This window comes from Aquila chrysaetos, chromosome 7 (genome assembly GCF_900496995.4).
Source record: "Aquila chrysaetos chrysaetos chromosome 7, bAquChr1.4, whole genome shotgun sequence".
NCBI classification, from domain to species: Eukaryota; Metazoa; Chordata; class Aves; order Accipitriformes; family Accipitridae; genus Aquila; species Aquila chrysaetos.
In genome coordinates, this window is record NC_044010.1 from 3,618,597 (window position 1) to 3,641,549 (window position 22,953).

General features: G+C 51.2%; 1 protein-coding gene across 1 annotated transcript in view; it reads left to right on the plus strand.

Moving 5' to 3' along the window:
• The window catches only part of CD58 (CD58 molecule), a 72,646-nt gene extending 53,420 nt beyond the window's left edge, over positions 1 to 19,226 (plus strand). The window contains exon 12 of the transcript XR_003924171.1: positions 18,858 to 19,226. The gene's annotated coding sequence lies outside the window, so the exon portion shown is untranslated. The remainder of the gene's footprint in view (positions 1 to 18,857) is intronic.
• The last annotated feature ends 3,727 nt before the right edge of the window (positions 19,227 to 22,953 follow it).

Sequence of the window (22,953 nt, forward strand, 5' to 3'; positions counted from 1 at the left end):
ACAAAGGAAAGTGCTGCTAAAACTACAGCTGCCTCAGCCTTGGCTGCAAGTGTCACTGGTAACCCTAGGGTCATTTTCACTCAAGGAAAGGGTTCTGGTTGAGATTTTTTTTTTTTTTTTCCCCAGCCAAATTCCTTTCTGCTTTATTGCCTTCTGCTTCTCTTAAAAGCCAAGCGGAGTGGGAAATAGATTCCCTCTCTCCCAAAGCTTTGAGGTATTGTGGAAAAAGATGTATCTTGAATTGGGGAAAAAAGTTAGAATCTCTAACTTTTCAAAGAATTGATATTTTGCTAGGGAAATAAAAGCTCTTTTTGAAATATTTTATTTCAGTAACCTTAAAATGTTTTTTTAGAACCATTTAAATATATTTAGCCTTCTGGTTTTTAACAACTAAGTATTGTAAATCTGTTTGGGTTTTTTTTTTTTTTTTTTGCTTTAAAAAAATGTCTAAATGTTATGGTACTTAGAAAAGGGAACCCCCCAGCAATATTTCAAACTGACAAGTTCTTTGAAAGAAGCTCTTCCCCAGAAATGATTTGGTTGTGAGGAACTGGCATTAAAATTTGAGAAAAGTTTGGCAAAAGGTTTCCAGCAAATTCTCCTGAAACCTGTATCTTTGTGCTGTAAAGCCGTTTGCAAACCAAGCAGTGACGGGTTGCAAGACAGAGCTTCTTGATGGCAGCTGGAGAATTCAACAAGATCAATTTCTTTTGCCTTCCTTTCTTACTCTTGCTCAATAGTTTGGCTTTGCTCTTTGAAATAGTTGCTCTACTCCCATCGAAATGATACACCACAGTGTCAGTAGTTTCTGTAAAATACTCGGAGCGTGCAGAGTCTGCAGCGTTCAGAGAGCTGTTGGGACGGTGCGCTGCAGGTAGGAAAACCCAAGCACCGGCCGGTCAGGGCACAACATCAGTGAGCAGAAGAAGGAGAATCAGTTTTCCCTTGCTGCCCACCTCGTGCCTAGCTCTCCAGCCGGCACAGCCTGACTGCCTTGCAGCGTCTGCTGGAATGTGTGGCACCAGGCGACCGTGTGAGTTAATTATTAAACAAAATGGAATCATTATTCCCTGTGCCACTGCTGTTCCTCTCATAAATCTACTGCACGGTAGAAAAATGATCCTGTGCAATAAGAACAAAGAAACCTTTTCAGGATGAGCAGACTTTCCTCTGCCGGAGAGCTGCTCTCACTTCACCTCCCTGGAGCTAGAAGAGCGATGGACTTGGTCTCCATGAAGATGGGGTTTGGGAAAGACAGATGATAGTGACACAGAGACCCGCGGCACTGATTTCCATGAATAATCTCCCCAGCTGTTAGCCTGGGTCCAGAGCCATTTCCTTATCAGAGAATACATTTCTACTAGCAACATTTCAGAGTCTAGAAGGAAATACTTCAAAGTTACCTTTGGCATTTCAAGGCCAGCACAATTTCCACCGAGCTTCCCTGGACCTCTAGATAAAATATTAACTCCTGGACAAGGTGCAGAGGCCCCAGCTGGCTGTCAAGCAGCAGCCCAAACGAGGAGACAGGCTCTGGGACAGAGGTGGTGAGATAGCATCCAGTACTTTAAAATCCATCTGTGACTAGTTTCACTTGACTGACATACAAGAAAAACCAAAGGCTTACAGGCGAGGTCCACAGATGTCAGCCACTCAGGAAGGGGTCCCCTTTGCCAAAATAGCTGGTCACCTTAGCTCTGGGAGGGGATAGCAGAGAACTGGTCTGGTTTCTCTGCTTCAAAGCCTCTCTGAAGCCCCTTCTCTCACTCAGAGGGGGAAGGTTCTCTCCTCTACGGCTGCTAAACCTGACGGGGGCGGGAGGTCCGGGAAAGGCTTGTGCTGTGGAAGGAGGGAAGCGTGGGCTGAGACCCCTGCGGAGGTCCGGCGTGCCCCCGGGCTGCAGGAGGGCCCTGGCTGAGGGGTAGGCAGCTGAGATGCTGGCGGTGGCGGGGGGGATCAGGTCAAGGGACTCAGGCGTTGCTTAGATGTTTGGCTCGCATCCATAATGTGGCACTCAGGTACTGCGCGGAGCCAGGTGCCTGAGCCTCTGCCTTTCGCGACCCGGCAGAGCGGCCCTGTGGAGAGCACTGCAGGGTAGCTGGAAGGAAACAGGTGGGCAACACCGGCTATTTCCCTGGGGATTTAATTCCTGAGGATCTGTGCTCCAAGCACTTTTGCAGGCAGCCTCTCTACGCGACACAGGCGTCATGCTCTCCCTGTCTTCCCTGGCTGGTGCCGAGCTGAGTTGGTCCTTTGCTGCTCTTCTCAAAGAGGGCAGACGTCTCGTGGAAGGAGTCCCTCCTCTTTGCCACGTGCTGTAATAGCAGGGAAACAGAAGCACAGAGGCCCTGTGGCCCAGGCAAAGCCAAAAAGCAAGGTGGCTGGCAAGGCTGGCCGTGGGAGCCAGGACTCCTGGCTCCTGGGACCCAGCCACTGGCTTATACGACTTCTCTGAATGTTGTTTAAAGGGACAACGCCGAGCACACGCTTGCTCCTGCTGGGCTCAGTCAGGTGTGTCTGTTGTGGCTTTTGCTTTTCTTCAAGAGCTGACCTCGGCTCTCGCCCTGTTGCTTCACTGGCACCCCGCGAAAGGGCTGCAGCGACCCTCGTCATCCCCTGGATGCAGGATCGTCTGGAGCAGACCGAGGACTCGGGAAACGCGCACGCTCCGGGGCTGGCTACAGGCTAGCTAGCTGTGCTTGCAGGCGTGCTAGCCCCCAGCCACGGCTGGACGTGAGGTCCCGTCCCCCTCCTTGCGGGGTATCGCGCCCCTTAGCAGCCACCTTCCTCGCCTGTGACCCCACGGCGGCTGCTCAGCCCGCGCCGGAGCCTCTCGGCTGGGATGTTGGGCATCATCCCCCTGCGTGGTGCTGGGTATAGCTGCCCCTTCGTACGCCGCTTTTGCTTTAGGGACGCAGGTGCTGCGTGAGAGGTCTGGAGTAGCCTGCGAAGAACGTTCAGCGGGCTGCTGAAGGAAAGGGAAGCTGGTGAGGAAAGGGGTTTGGTACCCGGCGCTCCAAGGCTGTGTTGTCCAGTTTTATCACCGACTCTCCTTCACTCCGCTCCCCCATCCCCTTTTCCAGACAGCGTCATGGGGAGATGGTATGAAGGGGCCCGTATCTGCAAAGACTGGGGAAAGCCTGGACGTGAATAAAAGGCACGGCTGAAAGGCTGACCTGCTTCAGGGTCGCTGCGCTGTTTTGTTCCTCGTGGAAGCAAGCAAGGGGGCACATCTCCACAGGGAGCGGGGACAAAGCCCATCTCCCTGCCAGTGCTCTGAGTTGGCTGGATGCGAAATATAGCTCCGGTTCAGGGGAGACATAGGTGCGTGAGACCCGTGGCTGAGTTGTTGTACCCTGCCTCTCGGTGTCGGTAGTCCGCGTGCTTTCTGCTTCCAAATGTTTACTGCTGCCACGAGCTGTGAGGGAGCTTTCCTCTCTTTCTCCTCTCTGTCTCTCTCTGAGCAGCTCAGAGGCTGTGCGTGACCAACCGGCTCTGGACAGGAGCTAACTGCAAAATATGTTAAATGAACGTTGGTCCTCTAGTTCCAAAATTGGCTGACTGTAAAAGCTGCGAGTGCACATGGCAAAGTCCCCTCTGGTGCCTTCCCCATTGGGGTTTCTTGAGAGTTCAGCTGCGTGAGGATACGGGGGCAAGCTGGTAGCTCTCAGGTCATTCTGGACTGGTTCACAGTGACCCCCCGAGCTGCACCTCTCCCCTCTCCTCCCGCCTCCCTGCTTGTCAGAGTCTCAGTCTAACCCTCGCAGAGGAACAGACACCCCTCTGTAACCGCACAGCCTCTCTAGGACCAGGACCTTGCAACACAGTGCTCTGTGCACTCTCAGCATCTCCGCTACTTCATGGGCAATAGGCGTGCAAGCGGTCTCCCACGAGAGCTCGGTGTAAAATATTCAGCGTCCCAGCAGGAGCAGGGTGTCTCCAGTATGTGTCATATCACTTAGGCTCAGCTTAGCCATAAATCACTGTTTACAGATGGATTTTGTTTATGCAAAATGCAAGTGAATCTGGTTCACGGATAGAGTCAAGTTATAAAGAAAATGTACAAATGTCATGCCGAATTAGGATTACTCTCAGCAGAAAGAAGTCCCTTCAGGTGCTGAGGACCTTGGCTAACTCGTGAGGCTGACTGGTCTGTGCCCTAAACCAGGACTAACATGCTGAGAGAGGTCCTAGAGCTTCATCTTTCTTGCCTCTGGTGTTAAACGTGACTGAGGAGATACCAGGGCTCCGGATACCGGCTCTGGGCACCCAGCACCTTCTTCCTCCTAAAGGGGAATGGACAAGCCTTCTTCGCTTGCCCCACGCAAACCTTAGCTTCCTTAGCCGTCGTGGTGGGAAGACACACGGAATTAAGTCATTTTGTCGTCCCTCCTTCCCAAGGAGCTTTTATTTATTGTTTCTACTTTACTCCTTGACTGGATGTTATTCCTGAACTCAGACGTTAAAGTGTTTTCCCATGCCTGCAGCCTCCCTGTAAGCGTACAAGCTACAGATCGCAAGATACGCATCACAGCAGGGGATCTGGCACGGTGTACCTCTTTCTTCCTCTGGTTGGAAAGAGCAGGGACAAATATTAGTTTGAGATGAAAGTGAATGTCTTCACTTCGTTGGGAACAGGGCGCTGATAATGACTCTGCCTCACGCGCTTGGCCAGCCTTGTGCCGTGCCCTGGGAGGCTGCCAGCCTTGCGTTCAGCTGATCCCTCGCTATCTGCGAGGGAAGGCAGAGCCAATGCCCACTCAACGGGACTTTGTCCTCCCGATGGCAGGCAGCTTACGAAACGTCAGCCTTTGCGCGCGCTGGCATGGCAGAAAGGCTCCGGCCCTCACAATAGCGGCGTTCTCTGTGGACTCAGCTGGGAAAGGCTAGCACAAAGTTAAACCTGAGCGCAGGCAGGCTTAGAGCACTTTTTGGCAAGACCTCATCAGTCGCTGGCGGGACCCGAGGCAACGACTGCGGGTTGCATGGGCATGAGTAGAGGAGCAACGGTGTGTGCGTGCACATGTATATGTCTATACTTGCACGCGTTTTCTGTACGTGTAGCCTAAAAGCCACGGATTTTAAGAGCTGTTAATGATCATCCACCACGTTTCATATATTCTGTGTATGGGGGACGGGGCAGCAGGGGAGGCCGGTCCTGTCTTACGGGGGCCATACTATCCAGACACCGTGCCTCGGGCTGTTGCCATCACAGCACTCCGTGTGTTGCTGCCACAGACTGTTTTTGCACGGAGCACATCTTTGCCAATGCAATTAAGCCTTTCCTGTCCAGAGACGCTTTTAAACTGTGAGAAAACCCTGTTCTGGCTTCTGTAGTCCTTTCAAAGGGAGAGTTTAGCTGTTGCGCCGATGCCTTTGTGTTCGGATCTGCTGCCGGCGGGATCAGGTGCATTTTCTGAGCACACGTTGGCCCTACGGGTGTTTGTAAGTAAGGGTTAATGAGGCGGTGGGGTTCTAAAGAGTGTAGTTTTGTTCCTGCCAAGGTCTGAGCTGGGAGGCTTACCTCTGAGCTTACTTTGCACTAGCTGCTTGCAGCGGGAGCTCTGCCTGCGACCTGACTGAGAGAGCAGGACAGGGTGCTTGAGGGAGCTCTCTCTGCCTAGTAGGAAGGTAATTCACCGGCGTGGCTGCGGTTTCCAAAGCAATCTGCCCTTTTATTGGAAATCAAACTAGCTGACACAGGCAAGGGGAAATGTTTGTTCAGTTTGAGATCAGAGGCTCTTGTTTTGAAAGCTCAGTTTTATCCTCAGTCCTAACTTCTCTCCATACAGCATTAATCACTGGTCTGGGAACAGAGGATTTGAACTGTCTCCAGAGCTATACAAGCAGATTTGGTGGCTCTCAGTAGTACTCTGTAAATAAGTCCCAGCAGGCAACTGTGTAAGTAAACAGCTTCTTTGCGAGCACCAGTGCCTTTCTCCGCAGGTTACGTAGTTCGGCGGAGGGTGCGAGGGAAAGGCTCTGCTAGCTTTTGCAGGGACAGCCTAAGCACCGCGCACAACAGGCACGGGCGATCTGCGACTACCGATCGACAGTTTTCCCACCCGCTTCGCTGCAGCTCAGCAAGAGCAGGATTTGTATCAGGGAGCCAGGAAACCAGCTGTGTTGTAGAAGCAGCTGTGCCATGACATCATCTTTGTCCCTTGGTGCGTATGTGTTTCAACATAGGCTTTAATTACACAAGCGTGAACTCACCTTACCTACAGGGCCAGGTTTCTTACACAGCAGTTTGTGCCTGCGAGAGGAAAGGCATGGTTTTAGGGTGATTGAGGGAGGGACAAATTCTCTTTTAATGCTTCGTGGTAGACTTCTAGAGCAGGGCGTTGTGGTGCAACTGAGAGTAATGTATGCCCTGAGACCTTGCCAATATTTTTTGGAGTATCCCCCTCAGAAAATGACAATTTTTTGACCGTTTGCATAGAATATTTCAGAAATTCTTTGTGCACACATTTGTGTGGTTGAAAATTCAGAGAAAAGGAATGCATTTGCCTTTAAAAGTGTTCTTTTCCATTAAAAGGCTATTTTTCTCTTAAGTAATACCTGTTGTGTTTTTTTTCCAGCTGGACAATATTGCCTAGCCCTCGGGGGCCTGATGCTATCAGGCAAGACTCAAATTATTGAACCACCAAGGATATAAATAAATGCCGCTAAATGGCTCAGCTCAATGGCCTTTGCCCTTCCTGGGGGATGGAGCCGATCTTCCATCAATATGATTAGCGGAGGAGATTGTGTATTGATTAATTGTCCAGACTCATTTCTCGTTAGCTGGCAGTAGCCTGTGATGCGTGACCTTTTCCACCGAAGTCAAAGCAGCACATTTTACTCCCTAGTGGTTGGGTTCCCAAATCCTGCAAGCTCTTGAGGGTCCATGCTAACAGATTTGATAGCTGTCTCAATGAGGGTAAACAACCCCCCAGTCTCCTCCAGGATGCCCCTGGGGCAGAGCTGAAGCTGCCTGCCAGGTTGGGGGAAAATGCCCTGCTACTCCCTTCTTGCTCTGGGGGAAAGCACCCCTAATGCGCAGACCTATGGAAAAAAGAAGGACAAAATACAGCCCGGCGTGCAGGTGTGCTCCCCGGCGCGCGCACAGCTCACGCGTTGGGCCGGTGCGTTGCTGAATGGGCCGTTTCATCACCCCGTCTGGGCATTGTCCATAAATCGGTGTTTTCCTGCCGGGGCTGGAGCGCGGTCAGCTGGGCGTTGCTGCTTTCCCGGGGAGGAACTCGCAGTCCCACGGGCAGGGGAGTGCTGCTGCAGCTGGACGGAGCTCCAGCGTTTCCAGCACAACGTGTCCCCAGGCCTCCAGCCTCCAGAGCTGGCACCTCTCGCTGCCTATTGCGTGCGCGGCGGGGGTTTCGGCGCGAGCGTTGACCTGTTCTTGAGCTTCCCAACACCTGGGCATTTCTACCGCTCTTGGACGGGTGTTGCTTTTTCCCAGCAGGGCCTGGCCCCGGGACAAGCGGGATAAGGAGGTGGCATTCACGAGCTCTATTCCTGTCGCTGCCGTGCGGCGTGACCTTGAGCGAGGCTGACGGGAAGCGAGGGGAGACGGTCCCGTGACGCTGCCGCCGTCCTTTGCCGTGCCGCGGCAGTTTACCCCTCGGCCCAGCAAGCGGGAGCATCGCGTCACTCGCCCCGGACAACGCAACCGTATCTGGGATGGAAACGAAAGGGAAGAATCCTGGGCGATGCTACGCAGCGGTGCCGTGCTGGGCAGCGCGGTCCCCAAGCGAAAGAGGCAGGAGAGCTGTGGGAAGGACTGTCGTTCAGGCGTCGGCAGAGGGGAGCCGGAGGTATCGCGCTTGGACTAGGATACTGAAGAGGTGTCCATCGTTTCTGCCCCCACCTGAGTTAACTGGCTAGGACCAGGGATTCTAGGCAACACAGTCAGGTGGAGATAGATACCTACAACAGAAGCACATCGCCCAAGTCCCGCACCACCCCGGCAGCTCTCACCCAGTGCCGAGAGGCAGGCGGCAGCGGTGTCTATAGCTGTCTTCTGTCAATAACAACAAGCGGGTTACTTAACCTCTGTCTGTCACCGTGATGTACGATGTGAGTCGTAGTAGCTGCCTACCTCCTGGGGAAATGAGTTTCACAACTCAAACTTGTAATTGGAATTGCTGTCTTGAGGGAAAGGCTGTTGTACGTTCTGGCCTTGTGCTGCCGCAGCCTGCCCTTGCTGCTTGAAGTCAGCAGGTCACTTCGGAGCTGGGATCTGGGTAAGGCTAAATTAGGATTACAGCTTCTCTGCTGATGAAGTCTCACAGCCGTTTTTCGGGAGTTGAGGTTTTCAGTACAGAGAGGGGTGCGCTCAGGTCATCCCTACTGTACCTCCTGAGCAAACATCAGAGCAGAGCTTATCATCAGGCACGTTAGCAAGTTCTTCCTTGCTACTGCCTCATTTCAAGTTCAGGAAAAAGCTTGTGGACTGGGAATGGGGAGGAAAAGCAACAAGGAGAAAGGGGAAACTAAACCCAGCAGAGGGTGAAAAGAGGAGATGGGGATGGCTCGAGGTCAGAGGCCAGGGAAGCGTGAGTCCAGGAGCCTGCAAAGGAGGAGAGGCTGCAGGAGGAGCTGCAAAGGACAAGGGGAAGGGACAAAATGAAGCTGGAGACCCCCAGGAAAGATATGTCTGTGTGAGTGGGGAACCTTTAAGACAAATCATCGCCCTGTTACGAAGGGGATCTGGAACTGAAAAGGAGCCTGACAGGAAGAAAGAATAATCCAGTGATTCCCTTCATGTTGAGACAAATGAAGGAGCTAGATTTCCACTGAAATGGAAGAAGGATGACTGCAGATACTGCTCAAGGCACTTTACATACCTCAGTGAAACATGCCGTAGGAGAAGAAGGGCAAATCCATGGCCCAGACATTACAGATACCTTGGGAACTGCTGCCAGCGATGTGCCGTCTCTTTCTTTGAAGGCATCCACAGAAAGAGGGCTCTCCTTGGCAGCCAGCGTGCGCGTGGAGGAACGCAGCCTGCTGAGAGCGAGGTGGCCGAGACAGGCTCTAGACTAAGGCATGGGGAGAAGGACTTGGGATTTTGTGTGGGCTTTTTAGTTGGGACTTGTGTGGTTTCCGTGCTGGCTTTTGGAGGAAGAGCATAGATATTCAGATAGAGCGATGACTAAAGGAACATATGAGAGCAGGAGTGTAATGTTAATTTGAGCAGGAAACTGATACTCCATCCAAGATTATAAAGCCATTCTATATGGGAAACTGGGAGAAACGGTGGAAGTGCCTGAACGCTAAGTCAAGGAGCTCATGAGCAATATGCAGAACTGGGGTGTGAAACTGTGTGTGGCAGGGCTTTCGGAGGTAGGATGGAGACCTGGCATGGCTGGACCACCGAGACTGAAAGGTTTGCGCTGCTGAGAAGAGCAAAGAAAAGCGGGGTGTGTGGTAGTATTGCCTGTGCATGATATTGTTGTGTGTGATGAAACAAGCAGAGGCGATAAAACAGAATCTGTTTGGGTTCAAATCACCTCGAGCAAAGACAGCTGTAGTTCTGCTGCAGTTATCCAGGGTTGCATCAGGATATTGATGAAGGCCTCTCATGTTTTTAGAGAGATATGCAGTACCAGGGACTGTCATTACTAGAGGTTTGAATTTCTTACGTGGAGAAAAATTGCTACTAGCATAGGCTGGGCCCAGGTATTCCTGAATACGCTGGCTGACATATTTCTTCACTAAAAAGGCAGCAGACTAATCAGAGCCGCTGTTGTGTTTGACCTGGTCTTGGTAACCAGTGAGACATTGCAGAACAATGTGGCAGAAGATAACTTTTAACCTTGACTGCGCACAGAATGATTCTGTTTAAATTAAATGGAAGAGTAAATATCATGGGGCCACAGCTAAGATTTTTCAGCCTCCAAACAGGAATGGTCAGAGAAGCTATAGGACTGAAGTGATAAAGCAATTTGAGTTAAAAGTCTCAAGTACTTGTATGTGGAAGGCATTCAGACTCAGCATGGCAAAAGCTAACTTGCTTTCCTGAACAAGAGAGTGGTGGGAGAGCATATAGAAAATGTGGCGCTCTGGTGAAAAAACTTCCTCAGTGAAAGATGGGAGTGGTCAGCAAAGAAATCTACATTGCAGAGGTCACAAAAATTAGGGGAAAAGACACGTCAGTCGGCAGAAATCAAGGTGAGATAGACCTGGCAGAGTTGCTGAAAGAAGTTCTTTGTAAAGGTAAAAAGGCGGCGGCAAGAAATCAGACCTCTGCACAGTGTGGCTAAGATCAAGGTATGCCTCAGAAACCCAAAGTTTTGCCTCATTTTGCAGGAAAGACAGCGTAGAAGGCGGCGACTACAAGTTGATGGCTAAAAGTATCTGGAAATAGAAACAATCCCATTAGAGGTCAAGGCAAAACTCGCAAGGTTTATTCAGATCAGAAGGTTCCTGGAGACACATCAAGTAGTAAATCCAATAGCATCGATGTTCAGTCAACCAGTTTGACTGAAGGTTGGATGGGGACCACATAGTTGCACAGTATCAACAGCTTTGCCTAAATTTGATTAAGGAACAAAAAAGGGATGTGGTTACTTACAGACCCAAGGGCTCAGAACAACTTTTTATCCTAGAACAAAGTAGGAATAATTAAAGATATTGAAGTGCATAGACAATGGGACAAAATTCAACATGGCTGTATGAAAGGTATTTTCGATTATTTTTGTGCTTGCAGGGGGAGAATAGATCATTTTTTAAACACTGGTTAGGTGCTATATGAAATGTATCTAGGTTTCACAGAAGGTGGTTGGGAAGTTGTGAAAGCAGGGAAGTACAGGGATTCACACTTGAACTGAAAAGTGGGTAACGAATTGCTTAATGAAGAGACCCTGAAACATAAAGTAGTAGGCAATTGCTAATGAAATTCCATAGGGACCGGTTTTGGCACCAGTTAATTTCATATCTTCACTGATGACCTTGGAGAAAAAATGTAAATGTTAGCTGAAGAGACAAAACAAGGAGGCATTGCCAGTACAGAGGAGGAGAAAAGTACCTTCCAGAGAGCTGGAAAAAGAGAGAGAAAACTGTAACAAGTGCAAAGAAGGCACTAGAATGATCTAGGGAAAAAGGGAGAGGATGAGAGTAGGAGTCTAGATGGTCTTTGCTTTTTTTAGCCCAGCAAAAGGAATGTTAAGAGGGCATATGATTGCTGCCTATTAATACATCGGATGGGTAAATCCCAGTGAAAGAGAACTGCTATTTCAGCTAAAAGACTGAAGAGTACTGGCATGAGAACATATATGCATCACCTACTTAAAATAGAGGCTAGATAATAAGAGGTCATTTTAACCACAATAACATAGACGCTTCCTTCTAGCCACATGTAAACTGTTTTCAGATGTGTGCCATAAAAAACAGCTCTGGAGACAAACCCTATCTCTCCCTTGACCAATCTCAAATAAGCTTAAGCTCTTCCCCCTGCTCTGTTGTGGGAAACGTTAGCTAAGCCATGCTGTAGGTACTTTGTAATTCCTGCCGCAGAAGGTCAGTCCCCCCAGATGTCATAGGTTCAAGGGCATGTGTTATTGCCCAGCTTCTCACGAGCTACGACGTACAGTCCCTGGTCTCATTGCTCCTGAGATCTGGATGCATGGGTGGCTGCTATTAGCATAAAGAAGAAACTTCTTTGCTGACCTCCCCAAAAGGCGCATACTTGGCACAGCCTTTACCGTTGTGCACTCTCTGATACAAACGCACATGTTACCGCAGCTCCTCGCGCGGCTCTGGACAGTAGCCCATGAGGTGAGAGAAATAAAGACGTATGGGTTAAGCACCACAAAGCATCTTTTACCTTCCCTTTTCATTTTTCTCCTGAACTTACCCTACCTATATGTGGAGTCATCTGGCCCATCCCTACTCTAAAAAACCAACAGTGCGGGACTCAAACCCCAGAGGAGAGTCTGAGCTGTGTTCCTGGGCTGCCTGTGGAGGCCTCAGGACAGAGGCAGGTCTGTCTTCATGCCTGTGCACCAGTGCCTGCTAGGCTTCACGTGAGTCGTGTTGCCTGGCGTCAGACACAGCCCAAAGGGGAAAAAATTACCTCCCGAGGAAGCGTAGGGAGAGAGGAGCACGTTAGTCATGAGTCCCTTGTTTGCTTCTTTCAGCAGCGGTAACTCGCCCCTTCTCAGGTGCTGGCAAAAGCTTCTGAAGTCTTTTCTTCCATGCGGGGAGAGAAAGAGGTCACCCCGATGAGCACCAGCTAAGACTTACCACCACCACCTCCCTTTCCCCTGCCCTCATCTGCCAGGGGAGGTGGGAGAGAGCAGCGCGCCCAAGCGACAAGTTTAGGAGGCGTTGAGGGTCACCAGAGAGATCAACCAGAAAGCGACAGGAGCACCGTGCGTGCTCCTGGTATCCCGCAGACCCGTCGGCTGCGGGCTTGTGATCTGCCTGTGGGCGTGCTTAGTACCAGCGGGCTCCCGGGAGCACGGGGCTCCACCGAGCGATAAGGAGATGGAGCTTTGCCTACACCCTCCACGGAGGGCACCGGTGCACGAGAGGAGGACCTGCCAAGGGGCAGGGGTGGCGGAGGTCCTGATGGACCAGGGACCTGGCCGAGGCACGCCACCCATAGCCGGTATAGTCTTAAAACACGCACTGTTCCAACACGCCGATGAACAACTCGAGGGAGGTAAAGGAAAGAAGGGAGCCCTTTGTCACCGCGCCGGGAACAAAGCCCCGTCTGTGAGACCGAGAGTAATACTGACCCAACCAGCATCAGCTGCCGTTGTTTCTTCCGTCACGCTGACAATGCACAGTTGCAGGGTTTCTTTCCCTGTGAGGAGAATGGGATTTAGTGATACCGTAAGTTAGTCAAACAGCAGCCAAGCTACCAATTCACGTCCCGTTCAATGGATGCAGCGTTTGCTTTGTGTTGTTTTTTCTCCCACTTCCTCTATTTTGCACTAAGTCTGGTTTCCTCTCCCTCTCTCTTTCTCCGCAGCATGAGCACCGCAAGCGCGCGCACACTTTCACTCCTCTCGCCTCCATTTACCTCCTATTTTTGGAGGAAGCAGCTGTGCATTTATATTGCTAGGGAGATCAAATGTTTTTGCCAGCGCGGCCCTCAGAGATGCAAACAATTGTTAACCGCTGAAATCAGCGGCGGCGTTCGCCGGCGGCGGCGTGTCCGCCCAAATGAGCGGGACGGCGCACCTCGCTCTTTCAGACCGTCTTTGCCGGGGTCTTGGGTAGACCAGAAGCAGCCGCTGAGCTACGGCTTCCCTCTTCTCTTGAGCTGCGGTCCAGGTGCAAAGAAGTTTCCCTCTCCGTTCACAGATGCGCTTACCGTCTGCGTGGTCGGAGGGAAGGCGTGCGGTCTGGCTAGATTTTGTCTCTGTCTGCAAGCCGCTTGCTTAACTGCGCCCTGTTGATCCATATTCCTGTAAAAGCAGGACAGTTCTGGCTGACTGTCTGAAGGGCTAGAGATTGGCCACAGATAGAAAGACCAGCTGGTATTTGATCAGGTTGAGCTGAGAAACCTCTCAAGGATCTCCCCGGTGCATCTTGTTGGCGTATTCAAGGGTAAACCAGAGTCCAGAGCCAAGCCAGGAAACAATCTTTGTTCTGGTCAGGTAGGGAAGAATTGTGGGGATGTGATTTGTCCCCCAGGATTTCACCTGGCAGATCTAGTCCTGCTGTCGCAAGGAGCTGGGAACTGGCAGTCCTGTGGCTTCCAGGCTTTTGTATTGAAGGGTTTCCGTCAGTTATAGGTGCTGGGAAGCTTTTCTTGGCACAGAGAAGGGGCAGAGCTTGCATGCAATAAACAGAAAGGCACCTCCTTTATTGACCATAGGCAGGCCCCTGTCCTGCAAATTAATACCTGAATTACTGAGTAATCTCTGGTGATCGCACAGTGCCAGACATACAGAGGAAACATCAGGGCAGAAGGATGGAGCACGCACTTAAAAGCTCCACTGGAGCTCTGGTGCTGTGGGAAGCAGCAGAGGAAGGTCGAAGACTGTTTCGCTGCCTGCACAAGGTGCGAGGAAATAAAAAGGCCTCGAGAAATAGTCCTAGTTCTTACGCCGGCTGGCTCTGATGTGCTTGATAGGTTTGGTAGTTTTAGGGGAGGGGAAAGGAAAAGAGGAGCATAGCCAACTCCCTTGGAGGAGACCAGCCCACGGCTGGAACTGAAAACAAGAAGAACTGCTGGAGAGCCAGAACTAACCCCGACTATGCCAAGCAACACAGCGCATTCCCTCCAAAAGCACGGCTACGGCTGGGCAACTGGGACCCTGAAACTGTTTGTAGAGCTGGGAATTCGCAGCACCGCAAGAAAGAGAGTTAGGACCTGCAGAGCAAGGCGTGTGGGTCAAGGATGGCTGCACACAGACCTGCGGGCCCTAGGCAAGCCATGCAAGCCACGAAAATACGAACATGGCTGGATATAGCTGGTATCTGATGCTGTAATATGGTAATGCATAGGACTGGCTACAGTTCCGTGGGGCTGTGGTAGAGCAGCCTGCGCAGAAGAGATTCAGGCTGGTGGCTGCTGATGCCTATCATTACCAATACAATGGAGGAACGGACAAAATGGAAAATAATCCTGCTTATTTCAAAAAAGACCCAAAGAAGGGCCTAAACTGGTTCAGAAAAGTGCCATGGAGCTCATCTCCCAGATACCCCGCTATCACCATTTCAAGAACACTTCTACTGCAAAGCACTGCGGAGCAACTAGTAACGCGCGAGAATAGTGTCGCGCGTGTAAATGTAGACACGGATGATGGAGATATATGTATGTCTGTGTATACAAGTGTATGTTTGTATATGTATGAAAATATATACATGCTCACAGGCAACAGACATATAGTATACTTATTATATATATTATATATGTTACAACAGAGCACTTAATGAAGAGCGGGTTTCTGCCTGCTGACATCACCGTCAAAAGAAATCTGAAGAGAAAGACTCTGCTGCCCGGGACAGGGGGGGATTTGAAGCAGTACAAAGAGACAAGGAAGATGAAAAAACAACCACCACCCCCCAAGGATCTGAGTTTAGGGAGCAGGAAAGTGCTACAGCAGAAAGAGATTCCCTGAGCCCCGCAGGGGCTACGAAATACCCATCCGAGGAAAACATCTGCTCCTGGCGGCAATTGCTAATGTCCTGGAGGAACCCTGCAAGTCTGAACAACGGCAGTGGGTGCTGCAGCAGCTCTCGGGCATTGCTCTCCAGGCGGGTTGTTCTGGCTGTTTATAGTGATGCCCTACGCTAACAAACTCTGCTGCTGTTCTCCCACTTTCATCTGAAAAAGGAAGATGTGGGACAGGGCACAGTACCTGCCAGATAGAGCCCCGACGGTCCGGGCAGGCTGCAGCGCGAGTTGCGCTGCACAGAAAAAGGCAGATTTCTTGCAAAGAGCCCGAAGCCCCGAGAAACCCCAGGACTTATTATCTATAAGTCTTACAGATAATCTTATCTTATTATCTTACTTGTCTATCGGTAGATAGCCCCAGAGAGCTCAGGGTCCCGGAGCGGGTAGCCCACTGCCCTCCTCTGCCCAGCCCGCGCAGGCTCCTTCCCCCGCCAAGGGCAGAGCAGCCTGGGGTAGGAAAATTAACGCGCTCCTCGTTGCCTAATCTGTGAGGAGCCATTCCAGGGAATCCTGAAAAAGCCATCGTACGCAGGGGTGGAGGGCAGAACGGCACCTTGCTTTGCATTAACGGTGCCATCACGTGTTACTCCAGGCAAGGGTGTGCTTTTGTCACTGTTATCACCGGGGTGTGATCGCTTACTGGAAAGCTTGCTTATCCTGGGGCACGGAATCTAAAGGGAAGTGGTTGGATTGCATCCCTGGCTTCGGCACACGTAACTGAGCTCCCCAAATATTGCTTTAGCAGCGAGTTGGACAGAGAGCAGGACAAGGAGGGTGTCTCTCTCTCTCTCGCACGGCGCGGTTTCACGTAGTTCAGCATAAAGGAAGAAGAGCAGCAAAAGCATCCTTGAGATTCAGCCAAAATCCGCTCCGGAGGGCCCTTCGGGTGCCACTTCTGCTGGGAGGTCAGGCCGGCGTGCGCAAGGTCAGATTCCTCTCAGAGGCGGCTCCGTTGGCTGCAAGGCGATTCCCACATTAAGCCCGAAATGTTGGCGGGCAACTGGAGCACCTCCACGACCACGGACGCAGCATCTTTGTGGAAACTGTAAAGCCGGGAGCATCCTCGAGCATGAGGATGGCTTTCCTCGGCGGGGAGGGTGGACGGGGGCATTTTCTTGCTGAGGAGAGTCGGGGGGGTCCGGAGCGAGGCACAGCCGGTCCCTGATGGCAGCTCTGCTCTGGCTGTGCCCTCCTGCCCCAGCTCCAAGCCTGCGTGCTGGCCCCGCAATTTAGGGTCGGCTCGAGCAGCACGGAACGATGAAAGAGCGCGTTCGATCTTTCTGGTGGCAACAGCATCTCCGTTAAGAAGGAAAAGGGGGAGTGAGTCTGGGTTGTTTGTTGAAGAGACCGGGAGAGTGGAGGAAGGATCTGGTCTGAGGTTCCTCACCTTCATGCAACTCAGCGTGAGTCAGAGCCATAAATGTGCAGGGCAGGAAAGAGGTTAAGTGAAGAAGAGTGGAAAAGGTAAAACCACAAACACCCCCATATAAAGGCCGGGAAGGGAACATTCTGCTTAGCTGCCTTGGACAGAGGTTTATGAATTTTTCCTATGCAGTTCAGCGGCGTTATCCACTGTGAAAAATCATTGGCCGTGGAGATATCTGATAAGAACTGAGCTGGCATCAGTTGGGAGAACAAAATGTCAAGAATGCTTTGGGCTGCACCCCCACTTTTACCAGCAGGCAGGACATGGGGCTGGGAACAGCGTGTTGCTTGCCCTTATCTCTAATTGCCCTGCCTGCCTCGCTTCTTTACTGCTTCCTAATGAGTGCAAATATGATGCTTTGAGATTTGATCTTCTCCTAAGAACCCCTGCTCCTCCTACGTCTCCCCCCCTGTCCTGTGTTCCCTAACGCATAGCCTTGGCTGGTGATGGGAAGTTTAGGGAGCTGGGAATGATGTGAGTACAGAGGAATACCTCTGATTTGGCTAGCTCTGCATTCCTAGGCCAAGGGTGACATCGTTTTCCCCATAGAGCAGCAAAAAGTTGCCATTTATAGCAAAAATCTGTCTGCTCCCAAGTGCTTTACAATGAAGGAAAGCAAAAAAAAAAAATCCCCTTTCTCACTATTTTTTTTTGGTGAGAAAGGGGGTAGGAGCTGTGGGGTGCTGGACAGCCTCAGCCAACACCACAACCGTCCAGGGTGCACCGGCGATGTCCCACCGCCTGGCAGGGACGGGCACCAGAAAGAGGAACAGCTTCGAGGGGAACCAGCGGGCCAAGGTGGGACGCGCCGTGCGCTGCCGTACGGGGCTGCTGCGGGGGCTCGAGGGCTTTTCTTCTCCTGCCCGTGCCACGCCGCCTTCCGTCGAACCTACCGCTCCCACGGCGCGGCTCCCGCCTCACCTCCGCGAGGCTGGAGGGTTGTGTCCTCGGCGAGCGCAGAAACTCATCCCACAGACGCGTGAGGAGCTGTTTGTCTAACAGTTAACGCGACGAGTGGCGTCGGAGGACGCTTTTGCTCCTCAGCAAGGTGGGACAGGCCTTGTTATTAGGGCTGGATCACAGACGTGAGCCCAAAATTCAGAGGGACTGGCTTCCCTTTTCCTGCTCAAGGCTTGATAGGAGTGAAGCGGCGAAAGAAAAGGCTTTTCTGTACTCCTTCCTTCCTTAAGCTTGACTCTAGTAGGGTGCATTTCTCAAACCTGGCTTGGGAGGCTTTGCTCCCCCCATCCCTTGTGAGCCATCCCATACTTACAGCCCCACAAGGCACATCCTAAGCTGCTCCCCGAGGCTGCTGGCAATTCACTTAATTTCAGTGCAACCTTGGGCAAAATACCTGCCTCTCCCTGTGTTTTTTGAGCAGAGGGTGCAAGCTTTGTCCCTGGGGGCTGCTGCACCTTTCCAAGGCTGCTGTAGAGAGTATCCAGATCCAGCTCTCTGCTCTCCTTCAGGGCACAACTGGGATGCTGAGCTGGTGGGGGGGGGTCAAGCCCCACCGATACCCTGGAGCAATGACATTGCTGTGCTCTCCCTAGACAGCGGACAAGCCTGTTCAAGTCTGAAAGGTGGTCAGGCAAAAGAGTATTTATGTAGCTGTATTTATACAGCTGCAGCTGTAAGACATCTGTGGTCATGTATTTAAACAACTACACCTTGCCTGAGTGTTCAGGTGTTAATATTCCACTGATGTGAGTGGAGACAGGGCAATCCTTAAGGATAATACGAACAGAAAAGTCCTCTTATAGCATGGTGGTTATACACCACGCGGGTGTGTTTTGGGGAGGTGGGTTCATGTGTGTTGGCTGAGGATCCAGCAACCGCGTGCATGCAGCAGTGTGAGTGGAGACCTTCACGCGAGGGGATAACTCAAGGGTGAGGCACAGAGAGGAGGAAGAGATGCTTAGTGCTTCTTCCAAATTTGGTAGTAATTTGGGGATTTCACATGACCTCATTGATAAAATGAAACCAGCGACATCCGGAAGGCGTGAAAAGGGACCCTGCTGACACCAGTGCAAGTTCCTTGATGCCAGTAATGACACATGGGGGTTTAAAGATGTTGATGGGTTCAGACAGCTGATTACAAAACCACACTGAAATCCAGAATGGAAGAGGCAGGCTCAGACAAACTGTAGCTATATCTGAGTGCTTCCAGAGGAGGTAGTGAGGATCCTGCCTTGACTGCTCTGTCTGAGACCAAAATAGATCTTCCCCAGCAGATCCTGAGTGTGCTCATCCCAGTATTAAGTTTTCTTTCCTATCATACCTTCATATTTCCAGGTGATGACACTGTTTCCACCAGCTTGTGCTGGATGCCGGCGGTGCAGCTGACCCCTGGTCTACAGCAACGGGAAGACTTTGCTCGAAGCCTGCGAGTGGTATCTGTTGCTTTGGGAGCAGTTTGTCCAAGATGGTCATGTTTCACCAAGGAGGAGAAAGAAGGTCACTCAGAAGTATTCTTGTCTCCAAGGAAAAACTCTTCATTTCTATTTTAATCTCTCTGGGGATGAATCGCCTCCTAAAAAAACCTGGGAGAGCAGAGAAGTAAGAGCATGTAGGTGAGCACATGTGAAAAAGAGGAGGCTGGGGACAACCATGTTTCAGACTGGCTGTCACACTGATTTGCTTTTAGAAAGTATTTTTTTAAAGGAAAAAAAAAAGAAGGAGCAGGAAAAAAGTGCCTGGATGATTAGCTGTAGTTACAATTGAAAACTACAGGGGAAAATAGCCGAACTGGGGAAGAGAAAAAATCCAACTACCTGCTAAGCCTCTTCCCCCTCTCCTCTGCCCGTGGGCCCAGCTTTGGGTGCTGGGGCAGCACCGAGGTGCGGGGAGACTCTTCCCAGCCGTTTCAGGTTGTAGCTTGACGATGTGGTAAACCTGACTGAAGGGCTCCTGACATCAGATCAAACACAGCCCGGCCGTGCCACGCACAGGGCAGATGAGTATAAACTTGTCGGTTCAAAATCTTTTGTGAACTTTTGAGACAATAATTCTTGCACAGCCAGGCTTCACGCCTGTGCTGCTCTGGTTGTTTTTTTTTCTGGCTCAGGTGCTGCCCATCCTCCCACACGTGGGATGAAGCCATCACGAGCACCATGCGATGCTCTGGCTCATCCGACAGAAATGCAGCCCGGGTACCGTGCCTCGGCAGACCAGATTTATAGGGATGGGTAATGCAGGCGGGCACCAGTTGGATATAAACTATCAGATCCTCACCACTTAATACATATTGCCAAATACATGCATGGATAGACAGGTAGGTATTGTACGAATGAAGGGTTTCAGGAGGTTAGTTGAAAGCCACGTTCACCAAGCGGCATCATGACTTAGCCGGGTTAGTTCGTCTGGGCAAGGGTCCACAACCAGAAACTCCTTTGGCAGTTGCTGAGAAGTTGCGTGGAGCTGCCTCCTCCATAATGGTGCTTCTATCGACTTCTTGGCTGTCTCCCCGTCTGGCCCAGATCTGTTTAATTGTGAAACCTGAGACTAATATCCTATGTCCGGCAGGTATGAAGACCAAGGTAAATAACCCTCAATAGAAACCACACTTGTTAGGGAGAGAATGCGTGTTAGATTTCATAATTCACCTTGGGACTCATTCACCGAAGGCTGCTCTGAGCCCGTTAACGCCAATGTCTATTTTTAACCCTGATTCCAGTCAGCTGTGGGTCCCAGTCCATGCACGTGATGTGCTGTCAAGAATCTTTTTTTTTTTTTTTTCCCTTTAACATTTAAAAAAAAACTGTGAATTTTTTCTGCTGGCCATTCAATCTCCTCTCTGCAGCAGTACGGGGAGGAGCTGAGCTCCTCTGCCCGCGGAGAGGTTTCCCATTCCTCACAGCTGATGGTTTTCAAACCATCCCTCACTTTCTGGCTTGTTTCTACGCTTTGGGGATCCAGTTTGGCAAGCAGACTGGACGTGGGGGTTCCGGCTGGGCAAGCCCCTGCGGGGGGTGACACCAACTTTCCCAGGCATGGGGACCAGAGTCCCGTGCTCCTTAAGCAGCACAGCTTTTTCCAGCTATAGTAGGAAAATTCTGTTGGCATTTCACTGGAGAAGCTTTTCGGTATCTCCCTCCCCATCAGATCTCCCCTCTGGGCTGTTTGAACTGGCTGTTTGCCTGACAGCAGCAGCACAAGCCTCCCGGAGGCAGAGGGAATTTTTTTGTGTACCGTGCAGGAAATGTGGGGCCTTTTAAAGTGAAAGGAAGCATAGAAATACAAGATCCCATTGCTGCTGTTACCAGCGCTGGGCAAACTGGCCGTATTTGCTTTCCAGCCTTCTGAAAAGTCAGAGGGCTCAGAAGTTCACGCAAGTGAAGATGTTACCGTGTTCGGGAAGCCAGATGAAAGCAGCAGGGAGACAGATGAGCTTGTGGGAGGACAGATGAATGTAATGAGAGGAATTTCTATCCCTCCCTATGGAAAGTAAAACTTTCCATAGGTACAGACCCTCTGCCTTACTCTTTGTCACCAAAGTCCAGGGGTCCAGAGTCTCTTGGGACGGTATGTGGAATAAGGGGAAGAAAGAAGGAGGAGGGCTGGAGGAGAGGAAGAGGGAGAAGGAGAAGGAGAAAAGGAGAAGGAGGAGAGGGAGGAGAAGGAGAGGAGGAACACAGCAACCTCTGAAGCAAGTGCCGGTAGGGTCTGAGCAAGCCTGCAGCAGAGAGCTATGGGAGAGCACGGAAGGGGCCCCAAGCATTGGTATTATTTGGGAGCTGATGGAGGATGAAGCTGTGAGTGGGAGCTACGGAAGGTCCCTGGGAGGTGTGTTCAAAGCCAGGCTCCCGGGGAGCCTATCCAAAAGGCTTTACTGAATATGTTTGTTTATACATTTCCACCTAATTGGGGTTAATCTGCTTTGTGTTTTGGCTAATCGGCTGGTTCAGAGGCCTAATAGGTTGGAGGGGGGTGTTTTGCCCTCTTCTTGTTTGCAGACCATCAGGTCTGGCAGAAAAGTGCTTTATCCCTTGAGGAACGGTGCTGGGGAGCAGGTCCCCGGGAGGGACTAGTGCCTTTCATCTCGCTAATTGGTGGGTCTCATGAAAACGAAAGATTACTGGGGAAAAAAAAAAAAAAAAAAACAACCACCTCAGTGAGAGCCTGGCACTAAGCGAGGTAACTGCTCTGCAGGGGGTCTGCTGAGGCTCCCAAATCCTGGTGGGCACCATTCCCAGCTGGCCCCATGCCCTGCCCTCACCCTTCTGCCTCGGGCCCCCACCTCGAGCAAAGGAGATGCGTGGGTCGGGCACACGCCTCTTCTGTCCCTCCGTCCCGTCAACATTGTCCCCTGGGAGCCCTTCTGCACCCGTCTGCTCAGGGACTGTTGCTATTTCAGGTCCCTTTTCTGGCCAGGAGGAGGGTGACTCACGGACATCTCATGCAAAGTCTTCCCTGTCACTTTGGGTTAAAGGGGACTCTGTTACCACCAGAAGCACACCCTGCCCTCTGAGGGTGGAAAAAAGAGTCAGGAGGATGAGCTCAGCCATGTGGCAAGAGCCCATTGCACTAAGGGGAAGCTGCTGTAAATGCTGTCTCTACCGCATATTGCTTCGCTTATAAATATTGCCCAACATCTAGGGCCAATATAAACCACCTTGTGTTGCCTTCGCCGTGACCCTGGCCCTGGTTAGCTGCTCCCTTCCCCAAGAATCAGAGCCCCGTTTGCCTTCAGTCCCTTATCCAGGCAAGGATATTAGAGCGGCGTGAAGCTTTCCTTTAACATTAGCCAGTGCTTGCTCCAGACTTGGCTTCCGAGTAGTTTTTCTTTTGGGAGATCGTGACTAGACTGGCGAGCGACATCATGAAATGCAAGAGACCTTCCTGGACTGGTCCGAGATGTCCAGGTGAGGTGTTACTCCTGAGCAGCAAAGCGCAGCCGAGAAGCATTCCTGCAAGACGTGGCTGGGACCTGGCTGCAAGGGAGCCTCAGCTATGCTACAGCACAAGGCCAGCCTAGCGAGGAACCGTGTGAGCCCGCAGAGCACACATTCGGCTCTGGCACAGGTGCTCAGAGGTACGGGACCCCCGTCCTCCCTGCCGGTATTCAGATCTCAGCTCAGCAAAGGCCAGCAGCAACCTGACCATGCTTTGAAAGTAGCTGCGCTTTGAGCAGGCAGCTGGACTTTCAGGGGTCCCTCCTCACCCACACCTTTTATTTTAACAAGAGGCCCGCTGCTAAGGCTGTTTAAAGCTGAAATGCCAGGGGGAAGAAGAACAGGTTCCTTTTTTTTTTTTTTTTTTTGCCTGCATCATACAAGCAACACTGATTTTGCAACTTCACTGCAGTGGGACTCTGAGGAAGTCTCAGGCACTAATCAGAAAGTTCAAGTGTCACGCCTGGGGTGGAACAAGTATCATTTCTGCATCACTA